The following is a 21745-nucleotide window of genomic DNA, read 5'->3' on the forward strand; positions in this document are numbered from 1 at the left end:
CAAAACTTGAGTCAAACTTATCTTCAAGATAGGCATTTTTTTTTTTTTTTCCAGTATGCGGGCCTCTCACTCTTGTGGCCTCTCCCGTTGTGGAGCACAGGCTCCGGACGCGCAGGCTCAGCGGCCATGGCTCACGGACCCAGCCGTTCCACGGCATGTGGGATCTTCCCGGACCGGGGCACGAACCCGTGTCCCCTGCATCGGCAGGCGGACTCTCAACCACTGCGCCACCAGGGAAGCCCAAGATAGGCATTTTTAAAGATCCCATATTTCATCCACAGTTGTTCTGTCAGTCAGCCTGGTCGCAATTTTCTTAGTTGGGTTTCTTTTATCTCCACTTGAATAAGGACGTACTGATGACGTACTTCAAAAAGTATCCCACATAGAACCTTTGGGATCTCGTTTTTCAAATAATTCACTCTGGGGCTCTAGCAGTTGAACTGCAAGAAGTACATTGCCATTTTGGCTAATGATCTAAAATGCATTATTCCTTAACCCCTTTCTCCTATTGCAGTTGTGGTACATCCAGTTTTCACTCACGACCTTAGCAAAAAGGTTAACAGTCTCATTATCACCATTTCAGTAAATTTACTGTGATGTAAGCAGAACTTGTGTCTCAATTTAGTCCCATTAACAATTTCTGGACAATATGACCAACAGTGCCCTTCTTGTTAAGAATGCGGCTTTACCTCCACATTTTTTTTATTGAGGTATAGGTGATTTACAATATTATATAAGATTCAGGTGTACAACTTAGTACTTCATAATTTTGGAAGGTTATACTCCATTTATAGTCATTATAAAATATCAGCTATATTCCTTGTGTTGTACGATATTTCCTTGTAGCTTATTTATTTTATGCATAGTATTTGTACCTCTTATCTCCTACCCCTATCTTTCCCCTTCTCCCTTCTCTCTCCCCACTGGTAATCACTGTTCTCTACATCTGTGAGTCTGTTCCTTTTTTGTTATAGTCACTAGTTTGTTGTATTTTTTAGATAAGTGATAGCATACAGTATTTGTTTTCCTCTGTCTGACTTATTTCACTTAGCATAATACCTTCCAAGTCCATCCATTGGTTGCAAATGGCAAAATTTCATGCTTTTTCATGGCTGAGTAGTATTCCATTGTATGTATATACCACATCTTCTTTATCCATTTATCTGTTGATGGACACTTAGTTTTCTTCCATATCTTGGCTATTGTAAATAAAGCTGCTATGAACATTGAGGTTCATGTATCTTTCTGAATTCGTGTTTTTGTTTTCTTTGGATATATACCCAGGAGTGGGATTGCTGGATCACATGGTAGTTTCCATTTTTTGAGGAACCTTCATATTGTTTTCCACAATGGCTTTAGGAACATATTTTTTAAAGATAATTCATTCAGATGTGACCATCTCCACCAATCACAGTCCAGGGTAGCTTCTCATCCCTTTGCCTCTAGATGGTCAGCACTGCCATTGCCCTGTGTGAGGTGCCCTATGGTTGTCTCTTCACTATGGGACTGCGTCTTGTTCTTTCACCTCCGATCCTAGCACAGGGTCTTTTTTTAGCTGGCACCCAATAAATAGATATTGGATTGATCGAATGGAATTGAATATGGAACCTCTACGTGGTCAACTCCAAGCTGCATTCAACAGTGACCCAGAAAGACCTGGATCCTGACTGCACAGAGGTCATTGATGGGGTGGGAAGATTACTAAGTACAGGTGTGCTAGGGCTCATGACTTATTATTGAAAGATAAAATTCCAAAGCCCACAAGGGGCAGGGGTTTGCCTTTAGGATCCACTAGGGCTGGTCTTGGGAGGACCCTGGAAAATGTCACCTTGAGGTCCTGAAACAGAAGGTCTCCTTGTTTCCTGGGACCCCAGAACCCACTGCAGAGCTCTACCCGGCTTTTTCAGCATCTATAGAAGCCTGGTGCCATGTCGTGCACTGTTTTCACAGCACGTGCACTCTAGACATTGGCCTTTAGGCTTCCATGGCAGACTCCAATTTGCAGGCCACAGGGAGCAAAAGCTGGGAGAACAAGCCCAATGCCCACCCTATTCTCACCGACTGCCCTTTGCTTTTCCTTCCTTCTGCCTCTGCCTCTGGTCCCATGCCAGCTGCTTCAGCCACCTTGAGCTTGTCACTGTTCTCCAAGCTCTCCCACCCCTTAGGCATCAGGTTCTCTCTACCTGGAATGTCCTTTCCTGCACCACTACCCCCTTTTATACCTACTGAGCTCCTACTCATTCTTCAAAACAATCCCAAATGCCACCTCTTCTAGGAAGCCTTCCTAAATCTCCCCAGTTGGAATTTTTAACTTTTCCTTCTCCCATCCTTCCATAGAACTTATACAGCATGTATGGTATTCTGCTTGGGTTTAAGTTATATCTCTTACTTCCGTTACTATGTTATAAACTCAGTGGGGGCAAAGATTTTTATTTTACTGGGTATTCACATATATGTGAGAAGTCCATGGATTTTAACTTCAATTCCTAGGTCTTTATGGATATGTAAATTTAGACAAGTTACCTAATGTGTCTGAGTCTTAGTATTCCAGTCTGTAGAATGGAGGTAAAAAACCCTTTTTTCATAAGCTTATTGTGAACATTAAATAAGATGAAGTAATAACAAAAATGAAATAATTATAATGAGAGCTAATATTAAGTGTTCACTTAGGCACTGATCTAAACTCTTTACAAGCTCAGTTAAAACATTTTTTTTTAATTTTAGAAATAATTATAGATTTGCAGGAAATTGCAAAATAGTGTGGAGAGATCCTTTGTGAGGGCATCCAGTTTTCTCCAGTGGTTAAATCTTACACGATTATAGTACAGTATCAAAACAGGAAACTGACAATGGCATGATGGTGTGTGAGTACAGTTCTGTGTCCACTTGTGTAGATTTGTGTAACCACCACCACAATCAAGACACAGATCTATTCTATCTCCACAAAAATCTCCCTTATGCTAGTTCTTTATAGAGCCACCCTTCTCCCTCCTACCAGTAAGCCAGTGAGGGTGGCTTACTTTTTGCCAGCCACCCTTCTCTCGTCCGCCATGCTTAACTCCTGGCAACCATTATTGTGCTTTCAATCTGCATACTTTTATCATTTCAACAATGTTATCTGAATGGAATGACACAGTATGTGACCTTGTAAGATTGACTTTTTTCACTCAGCATAATCCATCCAAGTTGTTTTATGCATCAGTAGTTCATTCCTTTGTTGTTGCTGAGTAATATTCCATGGTGTGGATGTACCATGGTCTAGCCATCGAAGGACATCTGGGTTGTTTGTAGTTTGGGGCTATTACAAATAAAACTGCTACAAGCATTCATGTATAGGTTTTTATGTGAATATAGGAATTCATTTCTCTGAGATAAATGCCCAGGAGTGTAATTGTTGGGTCGTATGGTAAGTATATGTTTGATTTTTTAAGGAAGAGTCAATTGTTTTGCAGAGCGGCTTGTACCATTTTACATTCCCATCAGTCATGCATGGGTGATTCCATTTCTCCACATCTTTGCCAGCATTTGGCGTTGTCGCTATTTTTTAAAAAATCTTAGCTCTTCTGATAGGTATGGTGTGACATCTCACCATGGTCTTACTTGCATTTCCCCAGGAGTGAGTGATGTTGAGCATCTTTTCACATGCCTATTTGCCAACTGAATATCCTCTTTGGTAAAATGGCTCTTCACATCACTTGTTCATTTTCTAATTGGATTGTTTGGTTTTTTAACGTGGAGTTGAGAGTCCTTGGTCAGATATGTGCTTTGCACAAGTAGCTCAGTTAATCCTCATAACAACCCATGAAGAAGAGACTAAGATGATCCCAATATACCAGATGAGGAAACTGAGGCACTGTGGTCAGCACGCTGCCTGGCATGCAGCAGATGGGCAGTGAGTAATCACCGTGAGCCGCTCAGATGGAGCTCAGATCTTAGGCACATACAACTCACGGGATTTGGGTGGAAATGGTGGGGCTGCTGGAGATAAGGATGGGAAGATAAAAGTTGAAGCCAGCAGTGAGTAGAGGGATTTAATGTCAGCTCATCAGCCCCGTTAACAGGCTGAGAAGTTGAGGCACAAGCATTGGAACACACTTCCATCTGGAAATCCCAGTAAGCCTGCTGGAATTGTCCCTTCTTTTTATCCACATCTTACCTCTCTCCTGTACCACAGGTTTGGTGAAGAGCTGCCAGTTTCCACTGCGGGGATTTTTTTTTTCTCCATGCTTACCCTTTCCAGGGCACTGGGAGGCAGCCTGATGTCATGGGAAGCACAGGGCCAGGGGTCCCAGCCTGGCAGTGAATAGTGTGGGAATTGAATGCTTTACCTCCCTGAACTTTCCATCTCCACATCTGTAAAATGGGAGTAACGACAGTAGCTAACTGGCAGGGTGGTTGTGTGGATTAAACGGAGAGCAGAGGGTGAGAACGGGGCTTTAGTAACACACATGGATTCAGAATGGAGCTCTCTCCTTTCTATGTATGTGACCTTGAACAATGTTCTTAACTCTTCTAAGCCTCAGTTTTCTTATCTGGAAAATGGGGACTATCACAGTTCCTACCTTATAGGGCTGGGGTGAAGATTAAGTAAGATGATACATGTGAAGCATTTGAACAGATCCTATCTCTAGATGAACATGATGAAGCACTTACTTTTTGCCAGAATCTGCTTATCTTAGATTGAGTTCATGCAAAATAAGATGAGGCACCAAGACAAGGATATAGGTGCAAGAAGTTTACTTGGGAGGGGATCCCAGGAAGCGGAGAGAGAGAGAGGAAGGGAGACGGGGAAGGGAGTTGTTCTGTGGGCATCTGGGGCTCAGAGACATCGTGGGGGACATGCCTCAGAATTGTTGCACTGGTCGTGGGGGAAGGTGAGGAAGATGCGGTGTTTATCCACCATCTCCCAGTCCTCCTAGGCTGAGGGTTGATCCTGGGACATTAATTCTGCCATGCTTTTACCTGCCCTGAACTTGAACTAAGCATGTTTCCACGACCAGAGAGAGAGAGACAGAGACAGAGACAGAGACAGAGACATCCAGGAAGGCACGTACAGGGGGCCTGAACTATCTCCAAGGGGACTTGGGTGGGTTCTGGCAGCCTCTGCTACATTGCACTAAGCACTTAAAACATTAACTCATTCAGTCCCTACAACAGCTTTAAGAAAGAGCACGATTTCCATCCCCATTACAATCCAGCTCCCAAACACTTGCAGACACGTTCAAGAAATGAAAGTTCCACAGTACGATACTAATCCTTGCTCTGCGCAAGGCACTCTGAAATTTTCTGTATTTTTTATCACGTTATTTAGAAAATGCTATTTGTCACCCACTAAACTGTTTTCATAACCCAGTAACGGGCTGCAATCTACAGTTTTGGAAAAGATGGTGCTCTAACATTTGATTTAATAGGACAATGTTGATGACAGTGATGATGTCATAGGGCTGGCATCCAGCCTGGTGCCCAGAATGTGCCCAGAGAATGTTGGTTTCCTTGCTTGCCCCTCTTGGCAAACCAGAGCCCATGAGCAGCTGCCTCCCAGGCTTGCAGACAGAGGGCTGAGCTGGCTCAGCTCGTCTCCTGCTCTGACCCAGACCTGCCCCAGTGGGGTCTGCTCAGCCTCCTCCAGGGGGATGGGCACCATCTTGGGCTGTGACCTCCAAGTCACCAGCTCCCCAGAAGCCAGCCCCTCCTTGGGAGACGAGGTTATGCCCTGTCCCCACGACGCTGTCACTTCCTTCCCCTGAGTCTCTCTGAGTGAGGATTGTTCCCCTAATCAGGATGGAGACGCAGCTCATTACAAGCTGGTGAGGCAACGGCTCTGTGCTCCAGGCCCGAGACAGGCTGTCTGGGAGCTTGGCCAGCTTCCCGCTGCCCTGGACACCAGGGCAGTGGCCTCAGAGCGGAGCCAGCCCTCTGGGTTGGTTTGCCCCCTTCCCCAGGGACAGAGGCAGACAGACACTCTGCTGAAACTTCCACAGCTTCCACTATCACAAAAATTCTGCCGTGCTCAGACGATGAGTTTCTTCCAACCCTCAGTGCTTCTTCGAGAACATCTCAACAGCATCTTTAATAATAACTGGCATTTACTGGGCATTTACCATGCACTAAGCACTATGTCGAATGCTTTATATGCAGCGTGTTACAGCATGTGGTCTTTACAGCAGACCCACTAGATAGGCATGATCATTCCCAGTCCACAGACGCAGAGACTGAGGCATGGAATGTTTTGGTAACTTGACAAGCTCACCAGGCAGTTAGTAAGTGGCCACACACAGCTGTCCCCAGATTCCACACCTGCTTCCCACATCGCCAGGCTGCCTGCAGGAATGTCACCCAAAGTTCCCCCTTCCTCCTGGTTTCCAACCCTGGCTTCACTCTGTGCAGTGGCCAGGTGAGTTCCCACAGGTGACTTCCCCTCTGTGAGCCAAGTTGCCCTCTTCCATTCCTAATGGCACCTCCTTTCCTTCCTCAGGCTGTTAGGAGGAGTCAAGGAAATAATGTGTATAAATGAATCTCTGAGAGCTCCTGGTGCGTTAGAAGGTTCTCAATACATCTATTTATAAAAGAGGCGATTCAGCTCTTTTTCCACTGGCTTGACAGCATCCCGCAGCCATTTCCCACAGGCATGATATCACCATCCTGAGGGGGCATGGCAGCCGATCTAGAAGCCTTCCTGTGCTCCTGGGCTTCTCACTTGTGCCTTGTCTCACCCCACTGCTCGGCCAAACTGACGTCCCCCGGGCAGACGTCTCCAGCATGACTACTATCTCTCGGAGGGCTGTGAAGAAACCACTTATTTCTTCCAGCAGCAGACCCCTCCGCCCGGGGCGAGGGGAGTCGTCGTGTAGTGGGGGCAGAGGCTAGTGCTGGAATTCTCATTAGCTGCAGCTGAATTACTGCCTGCAGTATCAGTTTATAACAACAGTAAGACCCAATTAGTTGCTTGTTGCTTCAGAAATAATTACTGATAACGGCCCCTTTGTCTTTGCTGTAATTCCAGCTTCATTCCCAAGCTGCAGGGGTCTAAATGGAAAAGTTGGGGCTCTGGGGTGCATATGGAATGTTTGCACCGAATGATGGGTTTCGCCAGGGTGCGTGCGTCTGTCTGAGATGAGTGGAGGCGTGCCCGTGGCCGGTTCTCCCCCATGAAGACACCTCCGCGGAGGAAAGCTGGGACCTTGATCCCGAGCGGATGATGGAGATGGGGCTCTGCTCTCAAGGCAGGTGGGCCTGAGAAGTGCCACCCTCTGCACAGACAGACCACACTGTGAACCGTGCCTGCGACGTGCCCCTCCGCTGCCCCGGGGACCAGTCCCAGCCGCTAACCATGGCAGCGACAGGCACAGCCGGGTGGCAGAGCTGCTTTCCAGGGTGAGGAGGGGGTGTGCCGTTTCCCCTGCGAGGACAGAGCCCCGGTCTCGGCCACGCCTCTGATCCACAGTCTAAGGGGGCCTTCCTACCGCACTGAGGAGAACCTGGGCATGCGGGGGACCTCAGGGTTCCCCAGCACGGGAGGCAGGCACAGCGACCGGCCGTCTGTGCTCCTTGGGGGATACGCTCAGGTAAGGTCATCCACGGCTTTGTTCCAGTCTCCAAGCTTCAGGGCATTCTTCTTTGCTCTGAACCTGCTTTCATGCTGCTTTGCCTTTTTAACTTTTATTCTGTTGCACCTGTGAGAATATTGTAGTGCCGAGGAGCTCTTGTCTTTGGAAGCTGTGTAGTAATTAGAGCTAACATGTATCGGTAACTTATTATCTGCCAGACACTTTTCTAGGTGCTTTAGGTGTATGTTCTTATTTAATCCTCACCAACAACTCCCTGAAGTAAGTACAATTGTTTTCATCAGCCCTGATTTGCAGGTGGGGAAACTGAGGCTCAGAAAGTGTATGTAATTTGCCAAGGTCACCCAGCCCATCAATGGTGTAGCTGGGGATTCCCTCCCAAGCAGTTTGGCTCCACAACCAGGCTTTTGACCACTAGGTAATCCTGCTTCTTATTGGAAGAACTTGAACCTTTAGGGAACTGGGTACCTCACAATGCAAATATCCCCACTGATTTTTCTTTGATCGGCTCTGAATAATGTGTTCTTTCACGACCAGCTTTCTTTTTAAAAAATTCTTGGGTTGGCTTTTCATTCCAACTGTGTTCTCTGAAAGCGTCTCCCCATGTGGACCCTCCACGGTGGCTCCGGCCAGATGCCTTCTGTTCTCAGTGCTTCTGCAGCTTCAGTGATGAATGAAGTGGGTGGAGAATCTTTTGGACCTGGCCCAAGGGCCACCCTCATTTTGAGGTGACCAAGCCCTCTTTCCCACCATGCGGGCCAGCTCTCAGCCCTTTCCCATGCGTCCTGTCCCTCTTCCTTTATGACCAACTTGTCGAAGAAAGAAGCCACACTGCTGGGCCAGTAATTTGCTGTTTTTCCACCATGTTTTTTGGTCTCTTTCCTCATGAGGATCCTTTCCAATGGAATTACAAACTATTTGGCTGGAGGAACCCGCTGAAAATTCATCCTTTCTCGTGTTTTCCTTCTTGCCTTCTGTTCATTTCATCCGTTGGCCCAAAACCACGATGCCGTCTCATTGTCAATCATCTGGGCTCTTCTGTGTTTGGAAGTTCATTTGGAAAATCGGGTCTATGAGGCAGAAACGCTCCATATCATCCCAGACACAAAGGGGCCCTTTGAAGGTGCAAAGGGTTTGGGATTAAGAAAGTAAGCAAACAAGCGTGGCCTTTGAGGAGAGGAGTGTGGGAGGGTGAGGAGAAAAAGAAAACGGCTTCATAAAACTGTACCTCAGTTTATTTAGACAAGGGGAGCTTATTTGTGTTTATTCTGTGCTCACATCCCAGAGTTTCAAGGAATGCCCCTTTAATCTACTCCAGAGGCACGGGGGCTCTTGCCAAAAATCCTCTGATGGCCAATCTTTTTTGGAGCGTCAGGTGAAATGTGGGCTCGGGGGAGGCTGTCCTGTTTGACAGCCAGCATGAGGGGTACCTGGTCTATTTCCCCACCTCCTGGGACTTTTCCCCTTCTGTGGGAGGGCTTGTGTGTGCCCCTCCCTCCCCAGCTCTTCCCCTAGTCACATGTGTCCAGAAAAACCTCAAGCCTCAATGGGTAATAGCTCTTCTTTTCTTCTCTTTCCAAACCAGCTTGCACCCCTGTCTTAGTTTGGGTCCTCCCAAACTGACCATGAGGGAAGGATTGCGATGCACGTAGTTTATTTGGGAAATGATTCCAGGCAGCATTATGAGGGTGGGGAGTGAGGCAAAGAGAGGAGGAGGTCCATAAAAAGGCCCTCGTGGGTGGGTAGCTGTTGTGGGAAGCTGGGGCTCAGTCCTGTTAGGGGTCCTCGGAGGGACTGTGTGGGGCATACCTCGGAATTGGCCCAATGACGTATTTATCCACCAACTCACAGGCCTCATTGATTGCAGGGTGCTCCTGGGTGTGAGCACCCCAGAACCTCTGGCCTGCCGTGTTTGGTGGCCAAGCATCTCTCAGAGAGAGAATGGCCCCACGCAGAGGGCCACTGCCACTGTCTGTGGGTGATCTCTAGGCTCGGCCAACGGTGATGCTAGAGTGTCAACAGCATCTGCTAAAGCAACCAAATGCCGAAGCGCCATGAGTGTCAGACAGAAGAATAACAATGGTCAATATTGACCTCTAACCTCTAACCAATTACATGTCTATGAATCTCATCAGTTTGCCGAAACCTTGGAGGTAGGCCTGCTGTCAGGATCTGCAGTATAGCCTTGCCGCTGAGAACATGGACTCTGGAGCCGGAATAGCTGTGTTCAAATCTCATCTCTTCTGCTGAGCAGCTGTGTGACTCAGGCCAATTACTTAGCTTCTTTGAGCCTCAGTTTCCACATCTGCAAAATGGGGGCAACAGTAGTACCTATTTGATAGGGTTGTTTTGAAGTTTAAAATAGTGAATATGATACATATAAAATATACATATACATATAAAAAAGCACTACAACAGTAGCTGGCCTGCAGTGGGTGTTCAGTCAACACTAGCCATGGTCATCATTCTACAGATGAGGACATCAAAGCTCGGGGGTTATCATGAGCTGCACTGAGGATGCAAGACCTTAACTCAGGCTTTCTGCAGCCACAGTCACTCTTTTCCTACTATACCACAGGACTTTGTAATCATTAACATGTGAGAAAGCACTTTATATACTGTAAAACGCTCTACAAATACTTTGGTTATGAGCTGACTATTTCCTGGTCCTTGTAACAGCAGATACAGTGGTGTTCTCTTAAGAGCTCCAGTCTAGCCTTTGGATTCTGCTATCTGTCATTGCTGTAGAGCTGGCAGTGGGCACAGTGCCTGGTTGGACGTCAGCTAAGTGGGTGAATGACCAAAGGCCCCAGGATGGGCCCCACTGACACTTCCCATCAGAGTTCCCACCTTGGAACTTCCGCTTAAGTCTGGCCTTATCTCCATCACACGCCCCAAATGCTGCCTCTCCCAATGCCCACAGGCCCCCCTCGGAAGTGCTCCCTGCTCCGCCGGCATTCGGCCTGCTCGAGCCATCACTGTCCCCCGAGCACAACCTCTACAATTTCTCCTTCGGGTTGCCACGCCCACCAGCCCTCCCTGAGCTGCCCTCTGCTTGCTCCCACCCCGACCCCGATGTCTGCCTCATCGTGTGCTCCTGCCTCCCCACCTGCCTGAAAGCTCCTTGTGGGCAGAGCCGAGTGGCACCTGTCCTTTATTCATCTATTTATCCATTGTGGCACCAGACACTGTACCCCATTGGGTGATTAACTGGGAAATCCGGACACACAGAATGAGCTTGGTCCACGGCTGGAGGAGCTCAGTCTGAGGGGAGAAGGGCATGCAAACATCCCTAACGATGACAGTGAATCTTGGTGGGGACACAGAGCTGAGAGTGTCCAGAGACTAGGGTCATCTCTCTCCATGTGGTGCAGTCAGGGAGGCTCTTATGGAGGTGACACTAGGCAAGGAAAAGCAGCCTCCTCTAGGAAAAGCCAGGTGGAGGAAAAGGGGAGGGGGGCTGGATTTTAGAGGAATACAAGGAACCTTTTGGAAACAAAGAGCAGGACGTTCCCCATGGGAGCGAGGAGTCGTCAGGACCCCTGGTCTTCTCTGTTGTCAGGGCCTGCCCTGCGCCTCTCCACACAGCTTCCTTTCCCCACGTGACCCCACACGGCCCAAGTCTGAGCCTAGATGACCACCCCTACCCATGCCCCATGGCCACACCATATAGTTCCCGGTACCTGTGACACTTACCAGCCCAGCCCCGGCAAAGTGCCCATCCGGCTTCAATCAGCTTTGGCCAGGGAAGCAGGGGCATCTAGGCTACCTCAGCCCCCCTCAGTGCTGGGAAGCGAAGACTGCATCTCTATGGCGGTTTTGAAGGGGAGTGTGTTAATGTCCTGTGGCTGCCATTACAAACTACCATAAACTTAATGGCTAGAAACCACAGACATGTATTCCCTCACTATGCTGGAGGCCGGAAGTCCAAAGTCAAAGTGTTGGCAGGGTTGTGCCCCCCCCAAAGGCTCTGGAAAGGCCTCTGGTTCTTGCCCCTTCCAGCTTCCGGTGGCTCCAGGCATCCCTTGGCTTGTAGCAGCATCATTCCAGTCTCTGCCTCCGTCTTCACGTTGATGTCTCCTCTGTGTCTTCTCCCCTGTCCTTCCCTTGTGAGGAGACTTGTCATTGGATTTAGGGCCCACCCTAATCCAAGAGGATCTCATCTTGAGATCCTTAGCTTAATTACATCTGCAAAGACCCTTTTTCGAAATAAAGGTTACGTTCACAGGTTCTGAATGGACATATCACTTGGGGGCCACCATTCAACCCCCCACAGTGAGAGTCTGACAGATGGAGAAGGGAAAGGAGGGTGTATCCAGCTGAAAGAACAGCACAAGCCAATGATCGTTGCTCAGGGAACAATGACATTACTGCTGCAGGGTTTGCTGATGGCAACAGAGGGGCCTGCGGTGAGGTGGGACCAGACCACAAAAGGCCTTCTGTGTGTCATAGTCGCTTTGCCCTGTCGGCAGCAAGTGGGCACCGGTTGTTCATGAGCAGTGAACGAGCATCATAAAATGTGTTGTAGGCAGATCATCCTGGCTACAGCCTGGAGTTGTATTAGAGGCAGACAAGAATGGAGGGAGGGAGATTGTCATTCAATAAATAGTGATAAAGCACCTACTGTGTGTCAGGCATGTTTCGAGAGATTTGGAGTATAGCAATGGAGAAAAGGAGTTAAGCTGCGGCTGCTGTATTAGGTCTTAAAACTAAAGGAAGGAAAGAAAAAAAAAAGCAAAGGAACAAAGATTTATCATATTAACTAGCAATAAAAGCGGAAAAGGAAAATCAGGCAGAGAAATGGGTACAGTGAGCGATGGAAGGTTTCTGTACAGGAGGTTCAAGGAGGACCTCTCGGATGAGGTGATGTCTGAGCGAAGCCTGAAGGAAGTGAGGGAGGGAGCTGTAAGGTTTCTGAGGGATCAGTGTCCCAGGCAGAGGGAATGGAGAGTGCAAATGTCCTGAGGCAGGAACATTCTTGGCAGGTTCAAGGAACAGCAAGGAAGAGAGTGTGACTGGAGGAGACTAAGAGGGAGGAAGCAGTAGGTGAGAGCATCAGAGAGGAAGTGGGTTGGAGGCCCTGGTAAAAACCTGGCTTTTACTCTGAGTGAGATGGAGAGATTGGGGAGCATTTTAGGCCAAGAAACATCATTGGACTTAAATGTTTTAAAAGGGTTGCTCTGGAGCAGAGATTAGGGCCAGGAGGAGAGTGCAGTAGGAGGGTACTGTGATAGTAAGGACGAAGGGTGATACTAGCTTGAAGTGGGGTGTTATTGGTAAGATGATGAAAAGCGACCAGATTCTGAACCTTTTATTTATTTATTTATTTTTTGCGGTACGCGGGCCTCTCGCTATTGTGGCCTCTCCCGTTGCGGAGCACAGGCTCCGGACGCGCAGGCTCAGTGGCCATAGCTCACGGGCCCAGCTGCTCCGCGGCATGTGGGATCTTCCCGGACTGGGGCACGAACCCGTGTCCCCTGCATCGGCAGGCGGACTCTCAACCACTGCACCACCAGGGAAGCCCCTGAATCTATTTTAAATGTAGAGTTGATACAATTTGCAGATGGATCGCCTATGGAGTAGGAGAGAGAAAGAGTCGAAAAACTGACTCCAAAGTTTAGGCTCGAGCAACTGGCAGGATGGGGCTGTCATTTACCCAGAGAGGGGGGCAATGAAACGACTGGGATGGGTCGAGAGGTTGGGGACATGCTAGTTATTGGTGGTTTGGGGAAAGTTAAGCTACTGAACCTTGCTTTGTGCCAAGCACTGTTCCAAACCCCTCACGGGTATTAACTCCATTGGAACTCATAGCTGCCCCATGAGATGGGAACCATAGTCACCCCACTTACGGGCGAAGAAACTAAGGTACTGAGAAGTTCATCAACTCACCCAGGGTCCCCAGGTAGTGAGCTGCTGAGCTGGGATTGAGCCCAGACATGTTCCTGACAATTACAAAGGACTGCCACCTGCTCTTTGAGAGGTTGAGGGGAAGGGATATTTATTTAGGAAAAAAACACCCAGAGGAGATTCTGACTTGCCTCCACCCAGCCTCCCCTCGTCCACCACACCCATCTAGATCTTTTGGCCTTTGGGAGAAACTCTTAATCCCCCAGCCCAGCCCCCTCTAAGATCCTCTTGCCAGGAGGGTAAAGGGGCACTCCCCTACGCTGATCTTAAGTGTATTTACCATTTCCTCGTGTTCTGTTTGTGACATGCTGGCTTTGTTTCTATCTACTTCAAAAAATACACTGCAGGAAAAAAATGATTCGGTGGAAATGTTTAAGTTTCCGGGCCCCAAACCATTTCTAAATATTATTTTTTAAAAAGAAAAAAATAATGAAAAGTGGCCTAAGCTCTGCATAGCTGAGAAGGCCTGTCCAACGGGGTGAGGGAGGATGGGTGGGTGGGGAGGGGGAGGGGGAGGAGCGCAGGCGGCTGGCCTCGCATCTCCTTCCTGGTAGCAGCTGTAGGGCTGCCTCCTTTGCTTCATTTGTTTGCCTGGAAAGGATTCATGACGGAGGCTGCCTTTTTCTAAGGGCCTCTAGCAAGGACCCTACAAAATGGGTCACCTCTTTTCTTAGCTTCATCAGATTTCAGATTTGGAAGGCCTTTGGGATTCAAGGCCCGGGGTCCAGGCTGTGCAGCCTCCCCGGGATGCCCTGTTCCCGTGCAGCTCTCTGCAGCCCTGCTGCTCATCTTGGAATCTGTTCGGAGAGAGAGCTGGCCGATGATTCCAGGAAATGTGGCGGCCCGTGGCATCACACCCGTTCACACTGAAGCATAAGGTTAACGGGAACGAGTGAGAGGCCGGCATTCAGGACTAAGCTTAAATTCTATAATTTTTATCTGTTTGAGTTCCATTTACGTCCTCAGAGGCAGTTCAGCAGAGATCTGTAGGGCAGGCCTTGTTCGATTAAAGAGTTGGGAATAATTTGTGACTGGCTTCTTCACAGCACGGCCAAGCCACTTTGTTTGGCTGTCAAGATCCTGCATGAGCTATGCCTGCTGATTTGCTTTGTGTTTCAAAATGTCTTGGATACTGGATGCTATTATGGGTCAGGTAATCTGCCGGAGGCTTTCCCATTCATTGCTTTAATCCTCACCCCGATCCTGAAGCCAAAATGTTATAATACTTATCCATAGATGAGGAAACTGAGGCTCAGAGAGGTCACCTTGCCCCCAGTATCACAGCCAACGAGGGCTCCGTGTCCAGTGCTCCTCTGGGACCGCACCTGTGCACCTCTGGTTTCCCCCTTTCTCTGCCTCGTCTGCCCTCCCACCACCACCATTCCAGCTGCCTCAGCCAAGCTCTGCTCTGTCCCGATGCTGCGTCTGTGCTCCTGGGGCTGCTCCACTCGGGCACTTGATGTTACTCAAATCCAAATCCCCAAGCCCTGCCCTGGGCCCCTCTTCATTCTCCAGAAAAGCACATAGCCGGAACCCCAAAGGCCACGAGGAGGCGAGGGCACACTAAATCACCTCTGCTGAGAGAAGAGGCACCCAGGACATCATGAAAGTTGAGAGAAAGGTCTCCGGCAAGTCCCTATTCTTGTCTCTGAATTATCGTTTCTTTTTATGCTTTCTCAGGCTAACTGCAATCCCAAAGTAGGCAGGTAGCACAGCCTTACCCGAGGTCTTGATAGGAATGCAGAATCTCAGCCCCACTCCAGATCCACTGAATCAGAATGTGCATTTTAACGAGACCCCAAGCGATTCGGAGCACACGTAACCGCGTCGGAGGTACGCTGCTCCAGCGGGCGGCACTTCGTTCACGCCCATGGCCAGGTCCCAGGCCAGGGCAGGGCGCAGGGGTTCGCCACAGCTGGGCACTGCTCCGTCTCCCCGCTGCTAAGGCCCTCTCTTGGTCTGTGTCCCTTGGATCTGGTCAGGGCACCGTGGAGAAGGACTCCCACTATCGGTAGGTGACCCCAGCTGCACAGTTGGCCCTTCAGCTTCTGCTCAGATAGGCCCCCCCGGGTGTGGGTGTGATCCCCCCCAATCCTGACTTCTTTCCCAGATCTCCCCCTTGTCTGCCCTTGGCGCTGAGAGCCCTCTCGGCCCACAGCAGAGACGAGAGGACCTGTAGGCATGGGGACCAGCTCTGCTCACTTTGCCATCTTGAGCGCTGGGCAAGGCAGCCCCACCTGGTGAGCGGAGGTGGCTCTGCCTTTCTAAGCAGCGTGAGGGCAGCTGTCATGAGAGGTTGCAGCTGGAGGATGACCAGCTCTGCATGTCAATGTGTCTGGCTGTACTTGACCCTATACGGCAGGCTTCTTGCCCCATCAGTTGACTGTATCCCTGGCCCCAAAGGTGGGAGTAAACAGGTACCTCTCCACTCACAGCTCAGCTCTTTTCCTTATCAGCCTCGGAGCCCCTAATGAATGGGTGTGGCTGGGCTGAGAGCACGATTAGGGGATGAGAAAGAAAACAGGTCCACTGAGCAGGATGCAAGATGGGAGCTCAGATTACAGGCTTCTTAATCACAGCACGGAAGGGAAGCTTCATGCCTAAAGGGAACCAAGGAGAAAAATAGTTTGTGCCTCTGGAAACCTTTCAACAGAGATTCCTCTGACAAGATAACTGACCACAGAACCCTAGTTTTATTTCTTTATGATCCTTCATTTAAATTTGCATGCTGATCAGGAGGCTAAATGCCAGAACGTCCACATGTGCCCTGAGAGCTACCTCTCTCAGGGATTGTGCTCTGCCCATAAATGCATTATCCCCTTGTGTACCCAGAATCACCTTATTCTCCCATTTTACAGATGAGGAAAAGAACAGTACCAAACCCAGGGACCACAGCCAGTAGGAGCCAGTATCCCAATCTAGCATTCTGCACCTTTCTGCATCACCATGTTCTACTACATTCCAACAGAGCAAACGGGCTGCTGTAGGACTTTGTGGAGCTCCATTTATCAAAGACATGGGTCCTTCTTGTAGAACTCGTGTTTTAATTGTAAAAATGTAGGTGCATTTCTAAACGGTAAAATGCCCTGGGGACGCTGCCTCTCCTTGGGTCTCTGCTCCCACTTCCACCGCCCTCATGGCCCCTTGTGCACAGTGCCCGGGATGCCAGCTGAAGACCAGCAGATGTCACTGTGAAAAGAGCACGAGAAAAGCAAAGCCAACTGCCTTGCCTTGCTTATTAGTGCATGAACACAATGATGCCCTTGATGTTTTTCAGAGGGAGGGGTGTTCAGGCCAAGTCCATTAGGCATGTGAACTAGTCTCCACACAAAGCCCCAAGTGAGATGAGAGCATCCATTTATTCTGAGGAGACCTGTCCTGTGTCAGCCATGATCTGGGGGAGAAAAGATATCCATATGCTATATGGGCAAGTCCCATTACACACACACACACACACACACTCTCTCTCTCTCTCTCTCTCTCTCTCTCTCTCTCTCTCTCTCTCTCTCTCTCTCTCTCACACACACACACACACATACACACACACATTCTCACACACACACATTCTCTCACACACATTCTCTCTCACACACACACACACACTCTCTCTCTCTCTCTCACACACACACACACACACACACAAAATCTGGCTGTCCTGACACTAGGCAATATGAATTCTCCTGTGAGAAACAGAGTTTCCATGTCTCTCTTCGGAAGCCAGCTGTGTTAGTTTCCTATTGCTAGTTTAACAAATTACCACTAACTTTGTGGCTTTAAAACAACACAAATTTATTATCTTCTGGAGGTCAAGGTCTAAAATTGAGGTGTCAGCAGGGCTTCTGGAGGCTATAGAGGAGACTGTTTCCTTATCTTTTTCCAGTTTCTGGAGGCTTCCTGCATTCCATGTCTCATGGTCCCCAGCTGGCCATCCATCCCATCACTGCGACCTCTGTTTTCATTGCCACATTTCCTTCTCTCCCTCTTCGGCCTCTCTTCCATCTTTAAGGGCCCTGTGATTACATTGAGTCCACCTGGGCAATCTGGAATAACCTCCCTATTTTAAGATCCTTATTTTAATCACATCTGCAGAATTACTTTTGTCGTATAAAAGAACACATTCACAGATTCAGCAACTTCTAGAGGGCCACGAGTCTGCCTACCACACTAGCCTTTGTAAAAGCAGATAACACATGAGATTTATTAATAACCGCAGACATAGTTTTAGTCATTTACATTACTACAAAAGGATAGCAAGAAATTCCAAATATAGAAATTTGAAGGTGAAAGCTGACACAAAGGAAAAGAGGGAAGGGAGAAAAAGAAAATGCAAAATACATGAAGACCAGGTGTGTAGAAAGACAAGGAAGACTTGTGTCTTCAGGAAGACTTACAGAGAAGGGGGTAGGAAAAGGGGAAGGGGAAGGGGAGAGAGGGAGAGAGAGGAGAGGTATTTAAAGGCAGGGTGGAGGGAAGGAAAGGTGTTACAGGTGGAGGGAACAGCATGGACAAAGGCCTAAAGGCAAGATGGAGCCACAAACACCTCATTCCTCCTGCTGCTGTAGTTGGTGGTTTGCAGGTGGGTCTCCTCTGGTAGACACTGAGCTCTTTTTTTTTTTTTTTTTTTTTGCGGTACGCGGGCCTCTCACTGTTGTGGCCTCTCCCATTGCGGAGCACAGGCTCCGGACGCGCAGGCTCAGTGGCCATGGCTCACGGGCCCAGCCGCTCTGCGGCATGTGGGATCTTCCCGGACCGGGGCACGAATCCGTGTCCCCTGCATCGGCAGGTGGACTCTCAACCACTGCGCCAGGGAAGCCCGACACTGAGCTCTTTGAGAGCAGGGAGTGTGTCTTCCCTTCTGGGCACCCCTGAGGGCTTAGCAGAGGCCCTGAGCTCTGCAAGTCTCACCCAGCCTTAACTAGGGGGACTGTTACCATTCAATGTCCAGGATTAGTTGAACAGTTGATTCTTGGCCATGTGATCCTCTGTGTCCTCAAAGATCCTATTTCTGCTACCCTCAGAGCCTGAGAGGAAGGGAGAGGGCACAGCTCAGGCTGTCCACTTGGGCTCTGGCACAAAGATTTAAACTCGGTGTATATCATGGATAATTTAAACCCATCAGCAATAGCAGATAACCCTTACTGAGCTCTCACCACACATCCTCCCAGCAGTCCTGAAGGCCAGGAACTGATGTACCCCTACTTTACAGTGAGAACACTGAAGCTGGGGTCTCCCCTTCAGATGCCCCAAATCAGGTCTGAGAGTTTCTTCTTGAAGGGCCGCATCCCTTGGCCAACAAGAGGCAACCCTTCAACTGACAGCAGTCACATCCGCAGGGATATGGGTGAGGATAACAGAGAATGTTGGACTCTCCATTTGGGGGTTTGGATGGGGCGTGGTGCTCATCTCAGTTCCTGAAATAAACCCCCTCTTTGTTCCATCTGCATTAGTTCAATCCAGTCATTTTTTTCCCTTCACGATCCAACTTTATTCCAAAAAGGATTTGAGGAAGCTTAAAATATATAAGCAAATACAAGATGGTAACCTATATGTAGTCAAGGAAGTCAGAGTACAGTGGAAAACAGAGAGAGGGAAAATCAGGTTATATCCAGAGCAGTGAGGCCAATGGGCTCACACCTGCTACCTGGACGTGGGCTACCATTGTGACTCCAAGCTTTCTAAAAAATGAACCCCCTTCAGGGCTTCCCTGGTGGCGCAGTGGTTGAGAGTCTGCCTGCTGATGCAGGGGACATGGGTTCGTGCCCCGGTCCGGGAGGATCCCACATGCCGCGGAACGGCTGGGCCCGTGAGCCATGGCCGCTGAGCCTGCGCATCCGGAGCCTGTGCTCCACAATGGGAGAGGCCACAACAGTGAGAGGCCCACGTACCACAAAAAAAAAAGAAAAAAAAAATGAACTCCCTTCAAAGTTTCAGAAATCTCTTATTGTTTTATAATATGTACTTAACATAAATATCTCACTGGTAAAATGCCTTATTGCTTGGAGAGCTTTTTCATCACAGCCTGCCCACATCCAGTTCTCACACAGTGGCCTTCAATATTAGGGAGGAAGCCCAGAGGTCAATTAGCTTAAGAAGAACAGAATGTGAGCACTTATTCTTTGTAGTTCCAGAATATGGATGGGTGGATGGATGAATGATGGTTTGATGATGGATGTTGTATGGATAAGTGGATGGATGGATGGATGAATGCAGTGGTAAGAGCCTGAACCTGCCTGCCTACGTGCCTGGACATCGAGCACCATCTTGTCTCCCTCCAGAATCAGGCCAGCCCCTTCCTGGATCAGAGGGACCCAGCTGGAAAAGTTCTATGACTGTCTGGGTTCCTCCCAGGGTCTGAGCTGAGGATATGGATGGAATGCAAGGCTTTAGGAAAAGAGATCGTGTTTTTCATCTTGCTTTTTTTTTTTTTTTTTTTGCGGTACGCGGGCCTCTCACTGTTGTGGCCTCTCCCGTTGCAGAGCACAGGCTCCGGATGCACAGGCTCAGCAGCCATGGCTCACAGGCCCAGCCGCTCCGCGGCATGTGGGATCTTCCCGGACCGGGGCACGAACCCGCATCCCCTGCATCGGCAGGCGGACTCTCAACCACTGCGCCACCAGGGAAGCCCTCATCTTGCTTTTTAAATTATTATTCTGAATGTGACTTCCTGTTTCCTCCACATCAGACAGGCCTTGGGTATGGATGGATCTCCCAGGAAGTGCTGCCCTTGGCCTCTAGGCTGGGAGTGTCCTATTGTTTGTTAGGTGATGGGGAACCAGCCATCCTATGCCCTGTCCAGAAGCCTGCCCAGTAACAAAGCTTTGATGAGGTGGGAGGGCATCTGAGCTGTTCTTGGGATCTGAGCCTTCCCAGGACTTGCAGGAATTGCTACGACTCTCCCAGCCCAGGTTTCTCTGAGTCTGAAACAACTTTTCATGGTGAATAAGAGCCAAACAACCAGAGCTGGAACCTCTTCTGTTGACTAGCCATGTGACCTTCATCAAGTCAGTGAACTTCCCTGTGCCCCAATTTTCATCAGTAATAATATCACTTACCTCAGAGGTTTGTAATGAGGATGAAATGAGTTAATTCATTTGCAGCAATTAACACGGTGCCTGGCCCATTGGAAGCAACTCAATAAAAGTCGTGTAAGACAGGTAAAACCACAATTGGCTGCTCCCCTCTTAGGTTTGCTCTAACAGTCAAACGAGTCATTTGTGCACTAAATTATTGGGCAATTTCTACATCCCCCACCTGGAAGTTGGGCCTAAAGGTGAGCTACCTGCCTTCGGGAGCCCTTTTGTGAAAGGACTTTGCAAACTGTGGGGTTGTACAGATAAGAGGGAGGGTCGTGGGCTCACCTATGTTTGAGCCCCTGAAATAGACGTTTTTAAAACAGGACCAGCCGCTCAGCCTTCTTCAGTTGAAGTTTATGCGGAACCCAAATTGATAAAGCAATAAAAGCAGGGTAGCTCTGGCAAGATGCCTGGGGGATGTAGCAGGGTGCTGGATCCTGCTGGCTCTTTTCCTCTCTGCTCCAGCCCCAGCCCCTAGTGGCCCATAAGGCACTTTCCAGAAACCCTTGGCTGCTCAGAACAGAGATGAAACCCTCCGACCTGGAGTGGCTTGTGCCTTTCTTTTGGCTCTGCACATCTCTCTCTCTCTCTCTCTCTCTCTCTCTCTCTCTCTCTCTAATTAATGTATTATTCTTTAGAGTACTTTTATGTTCACAGCAAAATAAAGGCCAAGTGCAAAGCTCCCATATAAGCCCGTCTTCCCCGGCCCCACAGCCTTCCCTATCAACATCCTGCACTGGTGGTACCTTTGTCGCAATCAAGGAACCTGCACTGATGTAACATGATCACCGAAAGTCTATAGTTTACGTCAGGGTTTACTCCTGGCACCCCAGTCTCTTTTAAACACACACCCTGTCGGCATGGCAGGTACGTGTCTGGATGCTGGGGTCCAGGGGCGCCCAGCTCCATGGCCAGGCAGCGAGGTCATGCTGAGAGGAGGTGCCTGCTCTGGAGCCGTGGCTTTCCTGTTCTCCTCAGAGCCTCTGTCTGGAATTTCCCCCAGCACCTTCTATGCAAGGAATAGTTAAGCCCTCCAGGCCACAGTAACGATTATGATCAGGACTTACCCCGATCCCTATGGGCCCTCTGTTTTCTGGAACTTTTCCCTAAAGACCCCTCCACCCACCATAAAATTTTCATTTTTAATATCAAACATGGTCCTCTCCTTTGTGACTTTTGGGCCACCTCCTGTACCATTCC

The 21745-nt window shown here is 49.0% G+C and overlaps 1 protein-coding gene and 1 non-coding gene across 2 annotated transcripts in view; one reads left to right on the plus strand and one right to left on the minus strand.

Moving 5' to 3' along the window:
* NAV2 (neuron navigator 2) overlaps positions 1-21745 on the plus strand; it is a 769310-nt gene that overhangs the window by 255354 nt on the left and 492211 nt on the right. The window lies entirely within an intron of this gene.
* Positions 552-685, minus strand: LOC132494513 (small nucleolar RNA SNORA1). Its single transcript, XR_009533091.1, has one exon. It is a non-coding gene; the product is annotated as a small nucleolar RNA SNORA1 (small nucleolar RNA).

This window comes from Mesoplodon densirostris, chromosome 7, assembly GCF_025265405.1.
Source record: "Mesoplodon densirostris isolate mMesDen1 chromosome 7, mMesDen1 primary haplotype, whole genome shotgun sequence".
Lineage (NCBI taxonomy): Eukaryota > Metazoa > Chordata > Mammalia > Artiodactyla > Ziphiidae > Mesoplodon > Mesoplodon densirostris.